Source organism: Lathyrus oleraceus, chromosome 1, assembly GCF_024323335.1.
Source record: "Lathyrus oleraceus cultivar Zhongwan6 chromosome 1, CAAS_Psat_ZW6_1.0, whole genome shotgun sequence".
Lineage (NCBI taxonomy): Eukaryota > Viridiplantae > Streptophyta > Magnoliopsida > Fabales > Fabaceae > Lathyrus > Lathyrus oleraceus.
In genome coordinates this window covers 271,012,924-271,035,444 of record NC_066579.1, presented here as the reverse complement: position 1 = coordinate 271,035,444, position 22,521 = coordinate 271,012,924, and positions in this window count along the sequence as shown.

The window sequence follows — 22,521 nt, the reverse complement described above, 5'->3', positions numbered from 1 at the left end:
AATGTGCTTAGCTCTGGAGTGCAGAATGGGATTCTTACTTAAACAAATGACAGCAGTATTATCACAAAAGATAGGAATGTTACTCTCGAAGATTTGCAGATCTTTTAACTGATTCTTCATCCAGAGCATCTGAGTCGTGCACAGTGATGCTGAGATATATTCTGCTTCTGCAGTGGACAGAGCGATAGTTGATTGCCTTTTGCTTGCCCAGGATATCAGATTGTTTCCCAGGAGCTGACAATTTCCAGATGTGCTTTTTCGTTCCAATCTATCTCCTGCGTAATCTGCATCACAGTAACCAGAAAGTCTATACTCTGATGTTTTCTCATACATCAGGCCCAGGTTAGGAGTTCCTTTCAGATATTTGAGAATTCTCTTAACTGCAGTTAAGTGAGTTTCTCTAGGATCTGATTGGAATCTGGCACAAAGACAGACACTAAAGAGAATATCAGGTCGAGTAGCAGTCAGATAGAGAAGGGAGCATATCATACCACGATAGAGCTTTTGACAAACCTTTTTACTGACTTCTTCCTTTTCAAGAATGCATGTTGGATGCATGGGAGTCTTTGCAGAGTTGCATTCAGCCATGTCAAATTTCTTCAGAACATCTTTTATGTATTTGCTTTGATGAACGTACGTGACTTCTGAAGTTTGGTTAATTTGAATTCCCAGAAAGAACTTTAGTTCTTGCATTAAGCTCATTTCAAATTCTGCCTGCATTAACTCAGAGAATTCTTGACAAACAGAGGCGTTAGCTGAACCAAAAATAATATCATCAACGTATATCTGGCATATCATGAGATCATTGTTAAGGTTTTTACAGAAGAGTGTGGAGTCAACTTTTCCTCTGATGAAATTATGTTCCAGAAGAAAGTTACTTAATCGTTCATACCAAGCTCTAGGAGCTTGTTTAAGTCCATATAAAGATTTTTTAAGTTTAAAAACATGTTCTGGATAATTTGGATTTTCAAAACCTGGAGTTTGGTTGACATACACTTCTTCTAATATATAACCATTAAGGAATGCGCTCTTGACATCCATTTGATACAGTTTGAGAGAATGATTTATAGCGAAGGATACAAGAAGACAAATAGATTCTAACCTGGCGACTGGAGCAAAGGTTTCATTGTAGTAAATACCTTCTTGTTTACTGTAACCTTGAGCTACCAGTCGAGCTTTGTTTCTGACGACTTCTCCTTTCTCATTCAGCTTGTTTCTGAATACCCATCTGGTTCCGATAACATGAGTGCCTCTGGGCTTGGGAACAAGATCCCAGACATCGTTCTTTGTGAATTGATCTAACTCTTCTTGCATGGCTAGAACCAAGTCGTTATCTTGAAGTGCCTCATCACAGGACGTAGGCTCGATCAGAGACACTAGTCCCAGAGGAGTCTCTTCAGAGGTCTTGAAGGTAGATCTGGTTCTGACAGGTTCGTCCTTGTTACCCAGAATCAATTCTTCAGATATGTTGAGGCGACTTTTAGCTTTCTTTGGGATTAATGGAAGATTAATTTCCTCAGGATTTTGAATGGCAGTTGCTTCTGGTGCTTTGTCAGATCCTGCAAGAGTGATTTCTAAATCTGCAAAATTCTCAACTAGCTTTGACTTTTCAGGGTCAAGCTTATCGTCAAATCTGACATGAATTGATTCTTCCACAATTTTGGTTTCTGTATTGTATACTCTGTAGCCTTTAGAGCGTTCTGAGTATCCTAACATAATACCTTTCTGTGCTTTGGAATCAAACTTGTTCAGATGTTCTTTAGTGTTTAGAATAAAACAGGAGCATCCAAAAGGATGAAAATATGAAATGTTTGGTTTTCTTCCTTTACACAGTTCATAGGGAGTCTTTTCCAGAATGGGTCTTATGGAGATTCTATTCTGAATATAACACGTTGTATTTACAGCTTCGGCCCAAAAGTGCTTAGCCACGTTTGTTTCATTGATCATAGTTCTTGCCATCTCTTGGGGTGTCCTATTCTTCCTCTTTACAACTCCATTTTGTTGTGGAGTTCTAGGGCAGGAGAAATCATGGGATATTCCATTAGAGTCAAATAATTCCTCAAAAAATTTGTTTTCAAATTCCCCACCATGATCACTTCAGACTCTTACAATTTTAGAGTCAAATTTTTTTTGCACTTTGGAACAAAAGCTAGTGAATACAGAGTGAGACTCGCTCTTGTGCTTTAGGAATTTTACCCATGTCCAGCGACTGAAATCATCAACAATGACTAGTCCATATTTCTTTCCATTGACTGATGCTGTTTTCACAGGACCAAATAAGTCAATGTGAAGAAGTTCCAGAGGCTTAGAGGTAGTAACAATAGTTTTCTTTTTGAAAGATGTTTTTGAAATTTTTCCCTTCTGACATGCTTCACACAGAGCATCTGAAGAGAACTTCAGTTTAGGCAGGCCTCTGACTAACTCGAGTTTATTTAGCTGAGATAATTTCCTCATGCTAATGTGGCCCAAGCGTCTATGCCATACCCATTGCTCTTCGTGAACGGACATCAGACACTTCACATTTTGTTCTTTTAAATCAGACAGATTAATTTTATAAATATTGTTTTTCCTCTTGCCTGTGAATAGGACAGAACCATTGTTTTGATTTATGGCTTTACATATTTTTTGATTAAAGATTACATCATAACTGTTATCACTTAATTGACTTATGGATAACAGGTTATGCATTAATCCTTCTACGTAAAGAACATCAGATATAGAGGGAAGAGTACCATTACCAATAGTTCCGGAGCCTCTGATCCTTCCTTTCTGATCTCCTCCAAAACCTATGAATCCAGCGTCTTTAAGTTCCAGGCTTTGGAACATAGACTTTCTTCCCGTCATGTGTCGTGAGCATCCAGAGTTCAGGTACCATGACTGGTGTTTGAACTTTGCTCTCCTGATTCAGATTCTTCATCTGAAGTGTTCCTGGATGTGGTAGCCATGAATGCCACAATGGCCTGTTCATCAGAGTCAGATTCTGATGAGTCAGATTCGCTATCATCCCAGGTGGCCATTAATCCCTTCTTGGTTCTGAGGGAGTTTTTCTTGAAGCTCTCTTTTCTGGAGCTGTCTTTCTTTAACTTTGGGCATTCGTTCCTGTAGTGACCTGTTTCTTTACATTCATAACAAGTAACATCTTTGTTAGTTTTACCTTTTGAGGTTGATTCTGATCGATCCCCTGTGGGTCTTGGTCTCCTGAAGTTATTATTCCTCTTTTTCCAGAGTTGTTTAACTCTTCTAGTTAGGAGGGACAATTCTTCTTCATCATCAGAATCTTCCTGTTCAGAGTCATCAGCATCTTCTGTTTCAGCCTGGAATGCTTTGTTTCTGTCAGATTTGCGTCTTTCAGATCTGGACTTTAATGCTACAGACTTGTTCTTCTTCTGAGGCTCATCTTCCTCTAGTTCTATCTCATGACTTCTGAGTGAACTGACAAGCTTTTCAAGACTGATGTTGTTCAGATCCTTTGAAAGCTTTAAGGTAGTGACCATGGGTCTCCACTTCTTTGGCAAGCTTCTGACTATCTTTTTGACATGGTCTGCAGTTGTGTATCCTTTGTCTAGAACTTTGAGACCTGCAATAAGAGTTTGGAATCTAGAGAACATTACCTCTATGGCTTCGTCATCCTCCATTTTGAAGGCTTCATATTTCTGGATTAGAGCCAGAGCCTTTGTTTCTTTGACCTGAGAGTTTCCTTCATGAGTCATCCTCAGAGAGTCGAGTATGTCTTTAGTTGTTTCTCTGTTGGTAATTTTTTCATACTCGTTGTATGATATGGCATTGAGAAGTATCGTTCTGGCTTTGTGATGATTCTTGAATTCTCGCTTCTGATCGTCTGACATCTTACTTCTGGGAACTTCAACTCCAGCATCTGTTACAGGAGGTTTGTATCCATCTGTGACAATGTCTCAGAGATCAGCGTCATAGCCTAGAAAGAAACTTTCAATTCTATCTTTCCAGTAATCGAATTTCTCTCCATCAAAGACAGGAGGCTTAGCATTGTAACTGTCTCTCTCATTTGTGTGGGCCATAGTTTTTCTCGTTCTGGATCTCTCTACACTGTTAAGTGTTTGATTAGAAAATCAATAGCAGAGCCGAAGCTCTGATACCAATTGAAGGTGAGAAAAACAAGAAATGGGGGGTTTGAATTGTTTTGGAAAATAAGCGCTTTTTCAGAATCAGAACACACAGGATTTTATACTGGTTCGCTTATAACACAAGGCTACTCCAGTCCACCCGGCCAAGGTGATTTTGCCTTTAAAAAGGACTTAATCCACTAATCTTGAAAGATTATTACAACCAACGTCTAAGAGAAAGATCTCTTAGTCCTCCCAAGTATACAGACTGCGCAGAGTCACTTGAGGAATAAAAATCAATTTAGGTAAAAACAGAATTTGTAATCTAGAGTGCTTCTAGGATAAAGCAAATATTACAGAAATTTGAGCAAGTAAGAAGTTTCACGTTATGAGCAAAAGCTCGTGAAAGATTAAGAGAGAGAGTAGAGTATTTCTGTGCGTTCAGGTGTGTCTCTCAATGAGGTTCACCGTCCTTTATATAGAGGTGAAACGACCGTTGTAGTGATGGCAGATATTTTGTCTTGATGAGAGTTTAATGGCATAACTTCTGTTGTTTCTTGCCATAGCAAGTCTCCCTGAATAACTTCTTTCCAAATATAATTTCTTTCTATTTGAAGTTGTAGTTGTCGTTACTCTTTCTGGATAAGGACATTCTTCGTCAGAGTCTGAATTACTCTATTAATCTGAGATCTGAGAAATGACATTAGAGCTTCTGATAGTCTTGGTCTTTTAGATCATCAGTGTTGACTTCAAAGGAAGTTGAGAGCTTCTGGTATTCTGATATGCTGTTGCTCAGAGTCAGAACTTCTGGAGCACGCTTCTTCTTCAGATGCTTCTGATATTCTGATATGTTTGTTTTGCTCAGAGTCAGAGCTTCTAGGGCGCGTTTCCACTTCAGATGCTTCTGATCTTCTGGTACTTTGTATCTGATTTTATTCTGTATCTGATAAAGCGATCAGATTCCTTTGTTCTTGTTCAGAGTCCTGCACACTTAGAAACTTTTCGTTAGAGTGCCATTTTTGGTTTCATCCTTTGTTATCATCAAAATCCTGGAATCTGTTGTAGAACAATTTTTGTTTTTACAAAACCAACTTGCTAGTGATTTAGTTTGGTATGATTGTCAGGACATAGGTTTTGAATCGAAAGTTAGAACTTCATGTCATGAGCTTGTGTTCTTTTGGATTTGATTTGAATGTGCAGTTGGTGCTGGTTCTGGCTACTGTTGCAGGATTGACGGAATGCATGGTTTTCGCTGTCGTCGAAGCTGCAGGTGGACGCTTGGTTAGCACAACTCTCATGCCTTATTACAGACTGCATGGGGAATGGATGTCATGATGGATATGCTTGCTTCCACTTCCTATTGGAAAAAACAAGCAACTGCCCAATCCAAAAACATAAGTTTCAATTACATCCGCCCCGCCTTCCTTGGTCTTTGCAATCAAATACGACCACATCTCGGGAGTGGAACAGGGATAGCGAATATTAGAATAGAATACTCTACATTTTGTTTTATTCTCTTATCGTGTGTATTAGTTTGTTAGGGCACAACTGTAAGTTTGATAGTGAGTTGTCCTCTCTGTGATAACAAACTATTCCAGCTATATATAGCTACTGATTGTTTTCTATTTTAATATGAATGAAATACAAATCAGTTAATTCTCTCTCTTTCTATTATCTTAACATGGTATCTTGAGCCTTTCTTTCCCGTGCTCCCATGGCTTCTCCCTTCAATTCCGAGGGCGGTTTTCTCCCTCCTCACATCAAACTTTCGTATCTCATCTCTGTCAAGCTTGATGAGAAAAACTTCAAGCAATGGAAATAGCAGATTGAAGGTGTGATTTGCGGTCACAAACTGCAACGATTTGTGACGACGCCGCTTGTTCCTCCGCGCTTCCTTCCCGGAACAGATCCGGTCACCGGTGGTGCGAATCCTGCGTATCTTGATTGGGAACAGCAAGATGCACTCATCTGCACCTGGCTCCTCTCTACAATCTCTGATTCCATTCTTCCGAAACTGGTTGATTACACGTACTCATGGCAAGTGTGGTCTGAAGTTCAACGTTACTTCAACACCTTGCTCACTACCAAGGCGCGTCAACTCCGATCGGAACTTCGCAATCTCACCAAAGGTTCGCGCACGATAACTGAATTCATGATTCGTGTTCGTGACATCAATGAATCTCTGGTATCCATTGGTGATCCTATTCCTCAGCGAAATCTCATCGAAATAGTTCTCGATGCTCTTCCTGAAGGGTATGATCCTATTGTTGCTGCGATGAACAACAAAGAGGATCTCAGTACGATAGAAGAGCTTGAATCGAGTCTCCTTGCTCATGAATCGCGTTTGGAGAATGTCGCACCTCGAAAAAATGGGGATACGACTTCAAAGCGAAGCGCGATCGCACGCTCGCAATGATGGACTGAACAGAGTCGCCACCGAACTTTATTTATTCCTAAAAAGGAAAGGGGAAATATCGATAAAACCCAAGACAAAAGAAAGGATAAGATATGGTCATCGCAACCAATATCCGGGTTCGGGAGTCGATTACGCAAGGGGAAGGTATTAGCACCCCTCACGTCCGTTGTACTCAACGGGAACCATTAGGTCAGTTGTGTGCGTTAGTGTTAGTTTGAAATGTTAGGCTTTTCAATTTATTAGGTGGGAAAGAAAGAGTAAAAGAGAGGAAAATGTTTTTGGATTTTTGACGAAGGACTAAACCTAAGTTTTTTTATTAGTGGGTCTGACAAGATTTACAAATCCTGCTCCTACGTATCTCAAAAGAGAAATCAAGGCTTACGTAGTTCTGGGTAGAAAAATGTTTGTTTGTTGGTCGATTTTAGCGAAAGCTATACTGTATTAATCGACGAAAACATTGTTTTACCCAAAACAGATGAGGAGTGGACGCATACCACACATCGAACGGATTTATAAATCTATATTCGGAAAAGCGTCATTTATCTCTACTCAACAATCGTGGCCGAAACATTGTTTTGTATCACTTAAGACAATATATCTTTCATTTATGAAAAAGGTTTTTGATTAATCGCACGGCGGCGAGAAAAAAGTTTGATTGGTTGGAGGTATTTTGAGTGATGGCGAGAACTTGGATGAGCGAGATATACATCTCGAATTCTAGCCTCAGGAGTGCATGGTATACACCATGTTCCATTTCCATCTTTATTGAAGAAGTATTAAGGTAGGAATTAGGTATTTTGAAGTTTGAAAGACGAGTACTTGTGACCTACAAGCTCTTACAGCTTGGGTCTAATACTCGGGACTACGTCTGGACATTCCACCCAGGCAGTCTGTTTCTTTCCAATATTGCTAAGAAAATGATTCGAATATTTATGAATGTTTTGGAGGGAAGACGAATATTTATGGCTTGCAAGCTCTTACAGCTTGAGCCTAATATTCGGGATTACGACTGGATATTCCCTCCAGGTAATCTTTTTCTTCCAACTTTATTAAGAAGATGGTTTGAGATACTTACAAGTGTTTTGGAGAGAAGACGAATATTTATGGCTTGCAAGCTCTTACAGCTTGAGCCTAATATTCTGGATTATGACTGGATACTCCCTCCAGGATAATCTTTTTCTTCACGCTTTATTTAGAAAACGATTTGAATATTAGAGTGTTAAAGAGAAGACGAATATTAACGGCTTGCAAGCTCTTACAGCTTGAGCCTAATATTCGGGATTACGACTGGACATTCCATCCAGGTAATCTTTTTCTTCACGTTTTATTTAGAAAATGATTTGAATATTAGAGTGTTAAAGAGAAGACGAATATTAACGGCTTGCAAGCTCTTACAGCTTGAGCCTAATATTCGGGATTACGACTGGACATTCCATCCAGGTAATCTTTTTCTTCACGTTTTATTTAAAAAATGATTTGAATATTAAATTAAAACAATTAAAGTACCGAGGTTTGAAATTATTGAAAGTTAAGTTGATGTTGCTTAAGAGCTCATTGTAAGAAGGCCCAAGAGTAAGCCATGTGACCAAAATCCAACAGAAATCGAAAGCAAACCGATTTTTGCTCTAAACTAACTTAAAGTGGACTCATACATGAATCACTTTATAAGAAGTCGAGCAACAGAATCTATGCGTCCAAACAATTTTCAGAAGTCAAATTGGATTTTAACTCCTGAATCGCAATGCAATGAAAGGCAACAACAACCAAAATATTATTAAAGCAGTATCACAAATTTTACATCAACTCAAAATAATAAAAAAATATACAAATTTAACACGACACACATATGCTATTCACAATGAATCCATATTATTACAAAATCGACATAAAGCTAATAATAAAATAAAATATAAAAACAATATTAACACAATATATATATATATATATATATATATATATATATATATTATATATATATATATATATATATATATATATATATATATATATATATATATATATATATATATATAAATATGAAAAAACATTACAAAATATATAAACTTCACAAAACTAAAACATAATTGTATATATATAAAAAAACTTTTAACTAAAATTATATATATCTATATATAAAACACAGAAGTATCCTAACTATATATACATATATAACTAAAATAGAACAATATATATATAATATATAAAACCCTCGTAAAGCAAAAATATATAAAATAAAAAAATACAAAAAAAAACAGAAAGTAAATTATATATATATATATTTAGATTCAAACAGAAAAAAAAATATATATTATAAAATTATATTATAAACCTATAAATAAATAAATAAATTTGCAAGTATGTATATATTATAAACCTATAAAAAAATAAAAAAATCTGCAAGTATATATAGATTATAAAACTATAAATAAACTAAAAATCTGCAAGTATATATATATATATATATTCTAAAATTATAAATAAATAAAAAATCAGAATGTATGTATGTATATGGCTAGTGTGAATAGAAATGGTTTATTTATTTTCATGAAGTTGTGAGATGTTATGTGTAGAAATTAAGATGATATGGTGTGGGAAGAGGTTTAGTGATTTGAAGTTGTGTTGCTTTTTGGTATGAATAGTAGCGAAGGTTTAGAAAGTTACAGGTTTTATGAACATGAGAGAAAGAGATCCTAGTCTCTTTATTTCTTCTTTTCAAAAATGAGAGACTAATGAAAGCACATGCGTCGCCGGCTGTATGCTTCAGATGAGTTCCGTCCTCTCTTCTTTCAACAATGCATCACTTAATATATATACTAGGGTTACTTAATTATAACAAATACTAAAATGCCCTTAATATTTATTTTAGAGATATTAACAATTAAAATTAAATAAAACTAGACATTTAAAATAATTAAAATAAAATCAAACTAAAAACACCAATAATTTTATTTATTTTTATAAACGGTCCGACAAAAATGCAAAAATAAAAGGACTTAAAATGAATAAAAATCGGACGCAAAAATGCTCAAAAAATTAAAATGAATACACAAAAATGATCAGTGCGAAATAAACTTATTGGAAAAATACAGCGTTTCTTTTAATTTTGAAATAAATTCTGACCGATTAAACAGGCTCGAGCTGATCAAAAAGTGGCCAAAAAATTAGCTGAAAAATAAATCGAGCATACCAGATTAAACTACGAGAAACGTAGATTAATAAAGCTGATGTCTGGAAGCTTGATTTTAAAAAATTTCGTCCACTGATTTGACGCACATTCGTCGATTAGTTCAACTGGTTTGCCTGTAGATCCGAAAAAATTATTTCGACTGATATTCTAGGCACTATGCGGTATGGAATGCATGGTATGCTATGTAGAGATGTGACAACTATGATGAATGTATTGAATCAACGATTCAGGGTCAAACTTGGGGTATGACAGTTGCCCCTATTTAAGCATCTCCAACTAGAGAATATGAAGCAGGACACTCTTCATATGATCATAGTGGGAGATAATTAAATACTAAGAAGACCCGGATTTTGATCCTGAAATGCAAATGATAGGATATGATATGCATGGATACAAGACTTTCTTTTTTGTAATTTTTATCTGCTAGGGATATAGTGAACTCTTAACAGGAGATGCTACTAGGCGGACCAATATGTGGGGAATGCTGATGACCCACAGGGAGACAGACAAATGAAATTTGATAAATGCTGGGGAAAAAACAACTTCGTTGGGGAAAACAAACCTGCTGGAGAATCAGACACACACTGGGGAGTACTCAAAGTGAAATTTGATAAACGATATTTAGAATACAAGGGATTACGTAGTAAGTTCACATATGACTTACTAAACCCGAATAAAAAAAATGCTACAACAGGTTCATATATGACCTGACAATACTGGCATAAAGCACAACAACAGGTTCATATATGACCTGACAATGCTGGGGAATATCAAGAAGTTCTGACAGCAGGTTCATATATGACCTAACAAACTCAGAAAAATACAAGAAGAGTGTATCAACAGGTTCATATATGACCTGGTAATACTGGAATGAAAGCTCAACAACAGGTTCATATATGACCTGACAACACTGAAACAATCATAGAGAAGGACTCTTCAGAAAAAGTTCATATATGACCTGACACTGGAATAAGGTTCAACAACAGGTTCATATATGACCTGAATAGTATTGAACAGACAAAGGGAAAAAATCTTCAGAACAGGTTCATATATGACCTGACACCGGAATAAAGCTCAACAACAGGTTCATACATGACCTGAATAATATTGAACAAACAGAGAAAAAAATCTTCAGTACAGGTTCATGTATGACCTGACACCGGAATAAAGCTCAACAACAGGTTCATACATGACCTAAATAGTATTGAACAAACAGAGAAAAAAAATCTTCAGTACAGGTTCATGTATGACTTGACACCAGAATAAAGCTCAACAACAGGTTCATATATGACCTGAATAGTATTGAACAGACAAAGGGAAAAATCTTCAGAACAGGTTCAAGTATGACCTGACACTGGAATAAAGCTCAACAACAGGTTCATACATAACCTGAATAGTATTGAACAAACAGAGAAAAAAATCTTCAGTACAGGTTCATGTATGACCTGACACCGGAATAAAGCTCAACAACAGGTTCATGTATGACCTGAATAGTATTGAACAAAAATTGGAAAAACTCTTCAGAGCAGGTTCAAGTATGACCTGACCCCGGAATAAAAGCTCAACAACAGGTTCATATATGACCTGAATAGTATTGAACAAAAGGAAAAAACTTCAGAACAGGTTCATGTATGACCTGACCCCGGAATAAAAGCTCAACAACAGGTTCATACATGACCTGAATAGTATTGAACAAACAGAGGAAAAATCTTCAGAGCAGGTTCATGTATGACCTGACCCCGGAATAAAAGCTCAACAACAGGTTCATACATGACCTGAATAGTATTGAACAAAAACTGGAAAAACTCTTCAGAGCAGGTTCAAGTATGACCTGACCCCGGAATAAAAGCTCAACAACAGGTTCATACATGACCTGAATAGTATTGAACAAAAACTGGAAAAAATCTTCAGAGCAGGTTCAAGTATGACCTGACCCCGGAATAAAAGCTCAACAACAAGTTCATACATGACCTGGATGGTATTGAACAAAAATTGGAAAAACTCTTCAGAGCAGGTTCAAGTATGACCTGACACCGGAATAAAAGCTCAACAACAGGTTCATATATGACCTGAATAGTATTGAACAAACAGAGAAAAAATCTTCAGTACAGGTTCATATATGACCTGACACCGGAATAAGGCTCAACAATAGGTTCATATATGACCTGAATGGTATTGAACAAAAATTGGATTTGAAAATGACTGCAAAAACCGGATGTGGGTTTAAGGGCACCAAATACAAACTGGAATCAAAGGTCAAAGGATCATAGGATCGACACCAAGACCTGGATCAATGCAAAATGAGCACGAAGTACATTTCGGATATGCATGATTTGAATTTCCTTTTATGCATGATATATGAATGATCATGATTATGAGAATGCTGACACTGGGCAGACTGGGAGTTTGTAAAGGCTTTTTATGGAAGCTCATGATTCCTCAACACCGAGAACTCAACCAAATATTTTATGATAGATGTTGTCAAGGGAGGATTCTATCCAGTTTGATGGCCACAACTTAGCCAATGGATCCTTTTGGAGGATTAATGAATCGTGCTAGCATAATTTTCGGGCACTCGTCTTAAACTCGATAGTTGTTGACGTATGGCAGAATTTGTTTGAGCAGTTTGAAAGCACGAAGAAAGAGGTTCTGCCCCTCTGTGGCTCATCTTGCCCCTGGTTGTTGGGACTTTGAAGATGTTCACTTTGAAAGTGAGTTTGGAAACAACTTGCCATGAGACTACCTCGAGATGGCTTGCCCCAAGTGTTTGTAACTTGCAGTAGTCTGATCTTGACTAACCAAATGTTGGAATGGAAGACTCTTGGTTGATTGTCCTTTGGATATTTGGACTCAATGAGCTCTGAGGTGGCTTGCCCCAATCTAAGTCTTGAAGCAAAATTACTCTTGGCGAGATGACCCTTAGGGTGATTAGCTCGAATTAACTGATGCTCAAAGTGATTTGCCCCTGACTAGACTTCTTTCACTCCATCAAGTTCCTCAACTGTGTATTGTTGGAATTTCTTTGATGCTAAGTGTTGAATCGCAAATAAGATTGTTCATTCAAAAATGGTAATTTTAATGCAGTGTTTATGCAAAAATTTGAAATCAAAGTTTATTGATATGAACGGGTGAAATACAGTGAACGAGTCGTTGATAAGAACACAACGGTGATCAAGTCATTCACAGTATGCAAGTTGGTGTCATCAAATGATTAACAAAAATCGTTTGGAGTCAAGTTAACACCACCTTGTTATAGTATGCTTTCAAAATAAACCCTGCCTCAATTAGGTCTTTTAAGGGTTGTAACGTGGTCTGGTTCACGGTTTCTTGAAACAAAAGGATATAAGGCTCAAAATTTATTTATTTTTTAACCCACCCCTTCTTCTTGATGATCTCCAGTTCCTACATTCAGTTAATTCGATACACGCATTCGAATTCCAAGAGGGTTTGAAGGTGTGATGAGGGTTCAAGACGAATTTTCTTGAAATGGCAGTCACCTTATTTTGTTTTTGTCGAGGATTTAACGACCTCTTTTGATTGTTTTATTTTATCCCTAATTTTGCCTGGACCGCTTCTCTGAAGCTTTCGGTCCATCGGGATGCCCTAACTTTTGCCTAAGTCATTTCGTGGTATTTGATTTAGCGGGCTTTTTTATTTTTTAAAGGTATTGACTGCCACATTATTGGTGGACAAGGATCAACCAACACTAATTTTAGATTTTCTTAGCTTCTTCGACATCTCAACATGTGTGCGAAGGATAACATGTGGTTGAACCTAATTGGAGGATGTATATATGGACGATTTTTGAAAGATCGACTGCATGATCAAGCTACCTGAACACAACTACCCTGCCCCAGGTTAAGATTAAGGGTTTTAGATCCGAAATAAACACCAACTTCTAGGCTCAAAGTGGTTGACTAGGGATTAACTTCTTATCTCTTCAGTGTTTGGGGGATTTGAAACAATGCCCTACATCATCGACAAGGTTTTCTTCAAAAGCATACCACAACAATTTCAGGTGTTTCGTTTTCATCATCCTCCTTCCAATCTTTGTTAACACAATGGTTTGATAAACAAAAGTGAATGAGAGGAGTATTTTTGTTTTTTAACATGAATGAAAAACAAGTGAATACGAATGGATTAATTCAAAAGATGCATAAACATTTCATTAATCTTACCAATTCAAAGAAAACAACAATGCTTAAAAGCAATTAACAACCAACATGCAAAGAAACTACAAAAGAAGTGTTGAAACAGCCAAATGATTGCCAACTTTAGGGAATTGACTTCTTCAAACTTGAAGGTTAGGATCAACAAGCTTTTTGACATCGGCATGATGATCTTCAAATCCTTTTCCTTCAATCTCATCGTTTATGTTAATGCCATTTGCCTTTTGCTCACTTAAGCACATAATTGTGTATATACTATTGTTCTTGTGTTTTTGTTTTGATTGTTGTGAACCAAATGCAAAGAATTGGACTTAGATCTTAGGACATTCCTTATGCAAAAATGGAGAAATGGACTTAGTTTATAGGACATTCCCTATGCAAAATTGGAGTAAAAGGACCCTAATGATGAAGATGGATTAAAAGGACCAAGCCTCTAAACTCACCCTTTGTCCATTCTTGATTTTCTTCATAAAACTCTTTGATGTGTGTGTTCTTGTGCTAGGGATTCCATCTTGATTCAAAGTTGAGGAACCATTGCCATGTTCATCCAAAGTGGAAGAGACAAGATGCATTGAGGATCTCTTAAGAGACTTGTATGATGATTGCTTGGGTTTATGTTTATGTGATTGCTTATTCCAAAGGATGGGAGTTACTTGGATCATCCATATGATCTCAAGAGAGGAACTCCATTGTGGTTATGTTTTCTTTATCCCTCACCTTTTATTCTTTACTTAGGACTTAGCCATTCTTCTTCTTCCCTCCACTCTAACCCAAGCCAAAAATTTTGTGCAAACATTTAACCATTGTTTTCAAACATTAGAAACCTAAGCCTTATGCTTTTGATTTTCAAACCTTATTTTCATAACACTTATTTTGAATTGAATCTTCAAGTCAACTTTGACCATTTTTGTATATACTTCTAATTGATAAATATAACCCATTCAAATGTCTTTTTTGTGGTTCCAATGGCCATTTTTTTAATCAAATTTTCCATAACCTTTAGCTATTAGGTTTGAGTTATCCTTGTGGTAGATGTCATACTCACCTATATCCTTAGTGATGGACAATGAGTCTTCCATGTTTATTATAGGGTTAACCCCTCACTAGCATGTTGAAGCTATCCTCACATGGTGGATTTGTGGTTTGGTTGAGTTTTCTCCCTTTGATAACAAAAGACCTTAAGGCTTTTGGACTAATCAATTCACCAACTCATTTTGAGATTTTTACCCCGAACTACGAGGTTTTGATCCTAATCTTTTTTAAATGGTACGTAGGAAATGGGTTTATCCATCCAAACACAAAATGTAAATAACTTGTATATTCTCTTCTCATCACTTCAATCATGTTTGCACAAATAAACTTTCACAAAACAACAACCTTGCAACAAGTATGAAAAGGGCTCCCTAGGAGTACCTAGGATGTTTTGGGTGCCTAACACCTTACCATTACATAACCAACCCCCTTACCCAGATCTCTGACTCTTTTTACTAGTTTTGGTTAAAACTTTTAGGTTTTTGTTCGCTTTCTAACCATTCCTTTGGATAAATAGAAGTGCGATGGCGACTCGACTTGTATGGTTTACCTTGGATTTAGTCAATATCTCTAATGGTAACGAATACCCCGCTACAGAAAAGTGGTGACTCTGCTGGGGACATCTTTTGCCTAGTGGGTTTTGCCTACTTTTCATACTTGTTGTACTATATTGTTTTGTGACATATTTTTTGTGCAATTTAGGATTACTGTATTGTATGTAATGATTGAATTGCTTGAATATTAATTCCTTGTATGCTTGGTGATCTTTGTGAGATGAGTTCTATACCCGGACTCGAGTGCACTTAGGATAGGAGAATGGCGTAGTCTTGTTGACTTGTGTGGAGTTATTCCTTAGCAAGTTGACTTGCAAGTCCATTCACTTGGTGGAGGTCATTATGGGATCAATAATGTCACACAAGTAAGTTGTGGTTAGACATTACTCTTTCCAATATAGACCTTAGAAGCCAAGGACCTTAGTTTACCAAGCCCATCTTGGCCTATTCTTAGGATGTAGTGCGAAAGTCGTTCAAATGTAAGATTTGATACGATTGTTACACGATACTACACCCATAAGAGTCTCTCTTGCGAATATTTTTTGGAATACGAGTAGTCGTTTCTCCGATAATATCCGAAAGATGGGATGATGACTATGGAAAACTCTTGTAGAACATGTTTGGCAGGTTTAAACCCTAGTACACTCCCTTTGGGTGGTTCTTAACCGAGACTCCATGCTCATGACTCGCAACAAACCCTTGATTCATGGTTGATCCGTTCATGTATCCGTAATATCAATGGAACTTGGGTGTTGATAAGGTGAAAACCATAATCCACCAAAATGGATGATTGATATTAAGGATGACATGATCCATCCCATGACCTTTGTTTGGTGTGCTTTGCTTGATCCTTGAGTGTGATTGTTGCATTCATGCATTCATGCACTCATTTGCATCCATATCATCAATAATGAAGAAAATTTTCAAGGAACTTAAGGGGGTTTATTTGCAAAATTTTCAGACATGGAAAGACAAAGAAGAAATACAAAGAAGTACAGTTTCCGACAACCAGATTTGAAAGACTTAAGGAATCTGACATCCTATGTATTAGATCCTTTGGGTTTCAAGACTCATTTTGGGAAGCTTCTTCCTCTTCTGACTACTCAGGTGAACGAAGGGTTGATGAGTGTATTGGTGCAGTTTTACGATCCCTTGTACCGCTGCTTCACATTTCCGGATTTCCAGCTTTTGTCTACACTTAAGGAGTATGCCTACCTTGTGGGTATACCTATTCTAGACCAGTTGTCATTCAGTGGCTTAGAGAGTGTTCCTACTTCTCAAGAGATAGCAGACATGTTGCACATAGATGAATCTCTGGTTGGTGCTCATATGACTACCAAAGGTGGAATTCAAGGTCTCCCTTCTGAGTTCCTCATTGCTCAAGCTACTATGTATGGGAAGGCCATGAGTGAGGATGCCTTTGAAGCCATATTTGTACTTCTCATTTATGGGTTAGTGTTATTCCCCAACATCGACAATTTGTGGATGTGAATGCTATTAAGATCTTCTCTACTCTTAATCCCGTTCCGATTCTGTTGGGTGATACCTATTTCTCTTTGCATATGAGGAATGCAAAGGGTGGTGGTGCCATTGTGTGCTGTTTGCCTCTGTTGTATAAGTGGTTTATTTCTCACTTACCGCAGACGGTCGCCTTCAAGGAGAACAAAGTATGTCTACGGTGGTCCACGAGACTTATGTCTCTCACTAATGACGATATCTCTTGGTACAATCGTGTGTATGATGGTGTGCAAATTATCGACTCTTGTGGTGAATTCTCCAATGTACCTCTTCTTGGTACATGTGGTGGGATTAACTACAACCCTGTTTTGGCACGTCGTCAGCTTGGGTTCCCCCTAAAGGATAAACCCAATAACATTCTGTTAGAGGGTGTGTTCTTTCAGGAGGGTAAAGATCCCCAAAACTTGAAGGCCAGAATGGTCCGTGCTTGGCGCAAGATTCATGGGAAAGGAAGGAAGGAGTTAGGTCCTAAGAATTGTGTTGCTATGGAGCCTTACACCTCTTGGGTAAGGAATAGAGCGTCTGAGTATCTCATGCCTTACGAGTATCCAAGACCTACACCTTTAGTTATGGCTGGCCCTTCAATCCTCCCTAATCAAGGAGTAGAGGAGTTGAGAGACGAAGACCGATCACGTGCTTGGATCCGTGAAAGAGAGGAGTTGCTTCAGCAGATTAAGGAGAAGGATGCTTTGATAGAGTTCCTCGAAAACCAGGTTATTGATGATCCTGATGATGCATGAACCTCTCTACTTCCTCAGTCTTCCATGTTTTGGAAGAGAAAGTACGACCGACTCGCCAAGGAGAAGGCGGATATGGAGGCAGCCTACGAGAGGGAGGTGAAGAGGCTTCGTGCATCTTATCTTCCTGTGTCCCGAGCTTTAAATGATTGTTTCTAGGGATCCATAGGATGACTATTTTCCTTTTCTCTTGTATATGATTGACAATGCTGTACTTCTTTTCCCCGATATCATTTGATGAGATATTTCCATATGTGATAAATGTTTAATATTTCCAAAAATTTGCAAATAGAACCCTAAAGTTCCTTTGAAAAAAAAATAAAAATCATATGCACGAGCATTGCATGCATCATGTGCATAAGCAGGTTTTGTTCCCGGCGTCTTGTCCTGTGGTCTAACTCTGTGTTCTTCATTTATTTTGAAGACAAGCTGACTCACCGGTACTACACCAGAGCCAACATTTCAAGACTGATGGATCATCTGGAACAAGAGAACCGCGAGCTGAAAGAGGAAGTGGCTAGATTAAGTGCCTTGATGGAATCATTCTTGGATGCCCAGAGCCAGTCTTCTCCGACACCTTCAACTCCTCCCCAGAGGATAGTCATCTCTGAGATTTTCTCCTCGACTATGCCTGCAGCCAGTGCACACTTTGCTCCAACAGCCATGCCAGCCGGATTCCCGTGGGGGATGCCTCCCAATTTCATGCCCGAGGGTCCTGCTCCCACCTTTGCTTCTATGCCGGCATCTAGCCCGGTCCTTGCTGTTCCTCCTCCTGTCGTGCATACTCTGCCCAGAGTAGACGACACCATCTATCATTCTAAGTCGTCTGAAGGCCCAAATGTCTATGAGAAGATGGACGCTATGAATGATCAATTTCTTGAGCTTCGCAAGGAATTGAAAACTCTCAGAGGAAAGGATCTTTTCGGCAAGTCTGCTGCCGAACTCTTCTTGGTTCCTAATGTGAAGATCCCTATGAAATTCAAGGTCCCTGACTTTGAAAAATACAAGGGAAATACCTGCCCTCTCAGCCACCTGGTCATGTATGCCAGGAAGATGTCGACTCAGACCGACAACGACCATTTTCTCATCCACTACTTTCAGGATAGTCTGTCCGGTGCCGCTTTGCGTTGGTACATGGGTTTAGATAGTGCGAACGTCCGATCCTTCAATGATCTTGGCGAGGCCTTCGTCAAGCAGTACAAGTACAATGTGGATATGGCTCCCGATAGGGATCAATTGAGGGCCATATCCCAGAAGGACAAGGAAACTTTCAAAGAGTACGCCCAGAGGTGGCGAGAGTTAGCAGCACAGATCGTGCCTCCGCTAGAAGAGAAAGAGATGACTAAGATCTTTTTGAAGACCTTAAGTTCTTTTTATTATGAGCGGATGATTGCTAGCGCTCCTTCTGACTTCACCGAGATGGTGAATATGGGGATGCGTCTAGAAGAAGGGGTTAGAGAAGGACGTCTGACCAGAGAAGAAGGGTCTTCTGCCAAACGTTATGGGTCATTTGCAAAGAAGAAAGATGGAGAGGTACATGTTGTGACCTCCCATGGGAAACCAAGAAGACCCTCTGTGAGGAGGAAGACCGTGCGTCCCGCCGGTAACCAGCACCAGGTGGCTCATATAGCACCGATTTTCAGAGACCATCAACAGTACCAACAACATAACAACAATCAGCAACCACATCCGCAATATCAACAACAACACCGTCCGCAACAGCAGGCCTACCAGCCTCGAAATAGTAATCAAACCAGCACGAGTTACGAGAGGAAAAGGGTCACCTTCGATCCTATTCCAATGACATATGCAGAATTATATCCCTCTTTGATAGAGAGGAAGTTGATTACTCCACGAGACCCACCGGCTATACCTGCTAACCCCTAGTGGTGGTATAAGCCTGAATTACATTGTGTTTATCATTCTGGTGCTCCCGGCCACGACGTGGAGAATTGTTACCCTTTGAAGACCAAGGTTCAAGACCTTGTGAGATGTGGCATTCTGTGTTTCGAGGACGTAGGTCCTAATGTGAAGAAGAACCCATTGCCCGAGCCTGGGAAATCTGTCAACATGGTCCAGGGCTGCCCTGGCAAATACAAAGTCAAATATGTCAGTCATATTCGACAATCGCTGGTCGAGATGCATCATTTGCTGTGTGATTATAGTCATTATGAGCATGACCACGATAGATGCCGAGTTTGTTCTGTCAATCAAATAGGTTGTCGCCAGGTGCGCAAAGATGTTCAGGAAATGCTGGATGAAGGAGTTATTGAGATCCTTTAAAACAAAAATGTTGACGAAGATGCTGATGAGGTCAACGTAATTTCTCCAGTATTCTGAATCCCCGAACCTGTTATCATCAAGTATGATGGTAGCAAGCAGAAGGTTTCTCCTACATTAACCATCAAGCCAGCCGGACCAATACCATACTCTTCTGAAAAGGCGATTCCCTATCGCTACAATGTAGTCGCGGTAGAAGGTGGGAAAGAGGTGTCCTTGCCATATTCCTCTGTTGTTAACATTGCGTATGTTAGTGGTTTGACCCGCAGCGGTCGTGTCTTTTTAGCACCCTCAAAGCCCCAAGTTAGTACTGATTTTGTTGAACGCCCGATTGGGAATGTTGTGAGCACTCCGAATTCGGCACCTGTTGTTAAGCCCTCCTCTACATTGGGAACTCCTGCTTCTGTTGTCCCAAGCGACAATATGAAAGAAGACTGTGATGAGATGCTGAAGCTCATCAAGAGAAGCGAGTACAATGTTGTAGACCAGCTTCTACAAACGCCATCCAAAATATCGGTGTTATCATTGCTTTTGAATTCAGAATCACATCGAGAGGCTCTGCAAAAGCTTTTGGATGTGGAATACGTAGATCATGATGTCACGATAGAGCAATTCGATAGCATTGTTGCAAACATTACCGCTTGTAACAATTTGAGTTTTTGTGACTCTGATCTCCCCGAGGAGGGAAGAGACCACAACTTGGAATTACATATATCTATGGGTTGCAAAGACGACGCCATGTCCAATGTGCTGGTGGACACTGGGTCATCATTAAACGTATTGCCAAAATCCACTCTCTCGAAACTGTCATATCAAGGGCCTCCCATGAGGCAGAGTGGAGTAGTTGTGAAGGCTTTCGATGGGTCTCGCAAAATTGTGATTGGAGAAGTTGATCTCCCAGTCAAAATCGGACCGAGTGATTTCCAGATTACCTTCCAGGTTATGGACATTCACCCATCGTATAGTTGTCTCTTAGGCAGACCATGGATTCACGAGGCAGGCGCCGTGACATCCACCCTACACCAGAAACTGAAATTTGTGAAGAATAAGAAACTGGTGGTGGTAGGGGGAGAAAAGGCTCTCCTGGTTAGCCACTTGTCTTCCTTCTCATATATAGATGTTGAGGATGAAGTTGGAACTCCTTTCCAAGCTTTATCTACTGCTGAGCCTATTGAGAAGAGAACTCCTTCATTTGCTTCCTATAAAGATGCAAACTTGGCCATTGAGTGTGGTGCAACTGTTGGTTTAGGGAAAATGATTGAGCTAGAAGATAACAAGTCTCGGGCTGGCATAGGTTATTCGTTTGGGGTTTTCAACGCGCAAGGGCTGTTCAAGAGTGGAGGGTTCATCCACACCAGTCAGAGCGAGGAAGCTGCTGCCATTCTGGAAGAGGACGAAGAGGATTCTGGCAACTTCGTCATCCCTGGGGGAATCTGCAATAATTTGGTCGCTGTGGATATTCCAACAGTTATCCATAAGTCGAAGTAATGTTCATTATGTTTAAAAAACCCTCCTCCCATGCCAAAAGGAAGAGTGATGACATTGTTGGCGCATAAATACAATGATATTTTCATTCAATAGATTCATGATAAATGTTTGTTTTTCCAATTATTTTCCCTTTTTGCTTTTTGCATGAAATTGGTGATCACATAAAACCTAAAAAAATAGAATAAAATCAATCTTTTCATCTGCATAATGATTGCCTTGTTTGAATTCTAAAGCTTTTCATATCCAAAATCATTATGCAGGTTGATCAAACCCATTGAACATAATGACCCAACACCATCTCCCAACTTTGAATTCCCTGTATTTGAGGCGGAAGAAGATGATGTTGAAGAGATTCCTGACGAGATTACCCGTCTACTTGAGTATGAAGAGAAAATCCTTCAGCCGCATCTTCAGAATCTGGAAACAGTCAACTTGGGGTCTGAAGATTGTGTGAGAGAGGTGAAGATTGGGGCACTCCTGGAAGAGTTTGTTAAGAAGGGGTTGATTGAATTGCTACGAGAATATGTTGATGTCTTCGCCTGGTCATAAGAAGACATGCCTGGTCTAGATACAAACATTGTGCAACATTTCTTACCCTTGAAGCCTGAGTGCGTGCCTGTGAAGCAGAAGCTCAGAAGAACTCATCCTGATATGGCAGTAAAGATCAAAGAGGAAGTACAGAAGCAAATTGATGCGGGGTTTCTGGTGACTTCTACATATCCTCAATGGGTGGCCAATATTGTGCCCGTGCCTAAGAAGGACGGAAAAGTCCGAATGTGTGTGGACTATAGAGACTTGAATAAAGCTAGTCCAAAGGATGATTTCCCTCTACCACACATTGATATGTTAGTAGATAATACAACTAAATTCAATGTCTTCTCATTTATGGATGGATTTTCCGGATATAATCAGATTAAAATGGCACCCGAGGATATGGAGAAGACAACATTCATCACACGTTGGGGAATATTCTGTTATCGAGTGATGCCTTTCGGTTTGAAGAACGCCGGAGCCACATATCAACGAGCTATGACCACCTTGTTTCATGATATGATGCACAA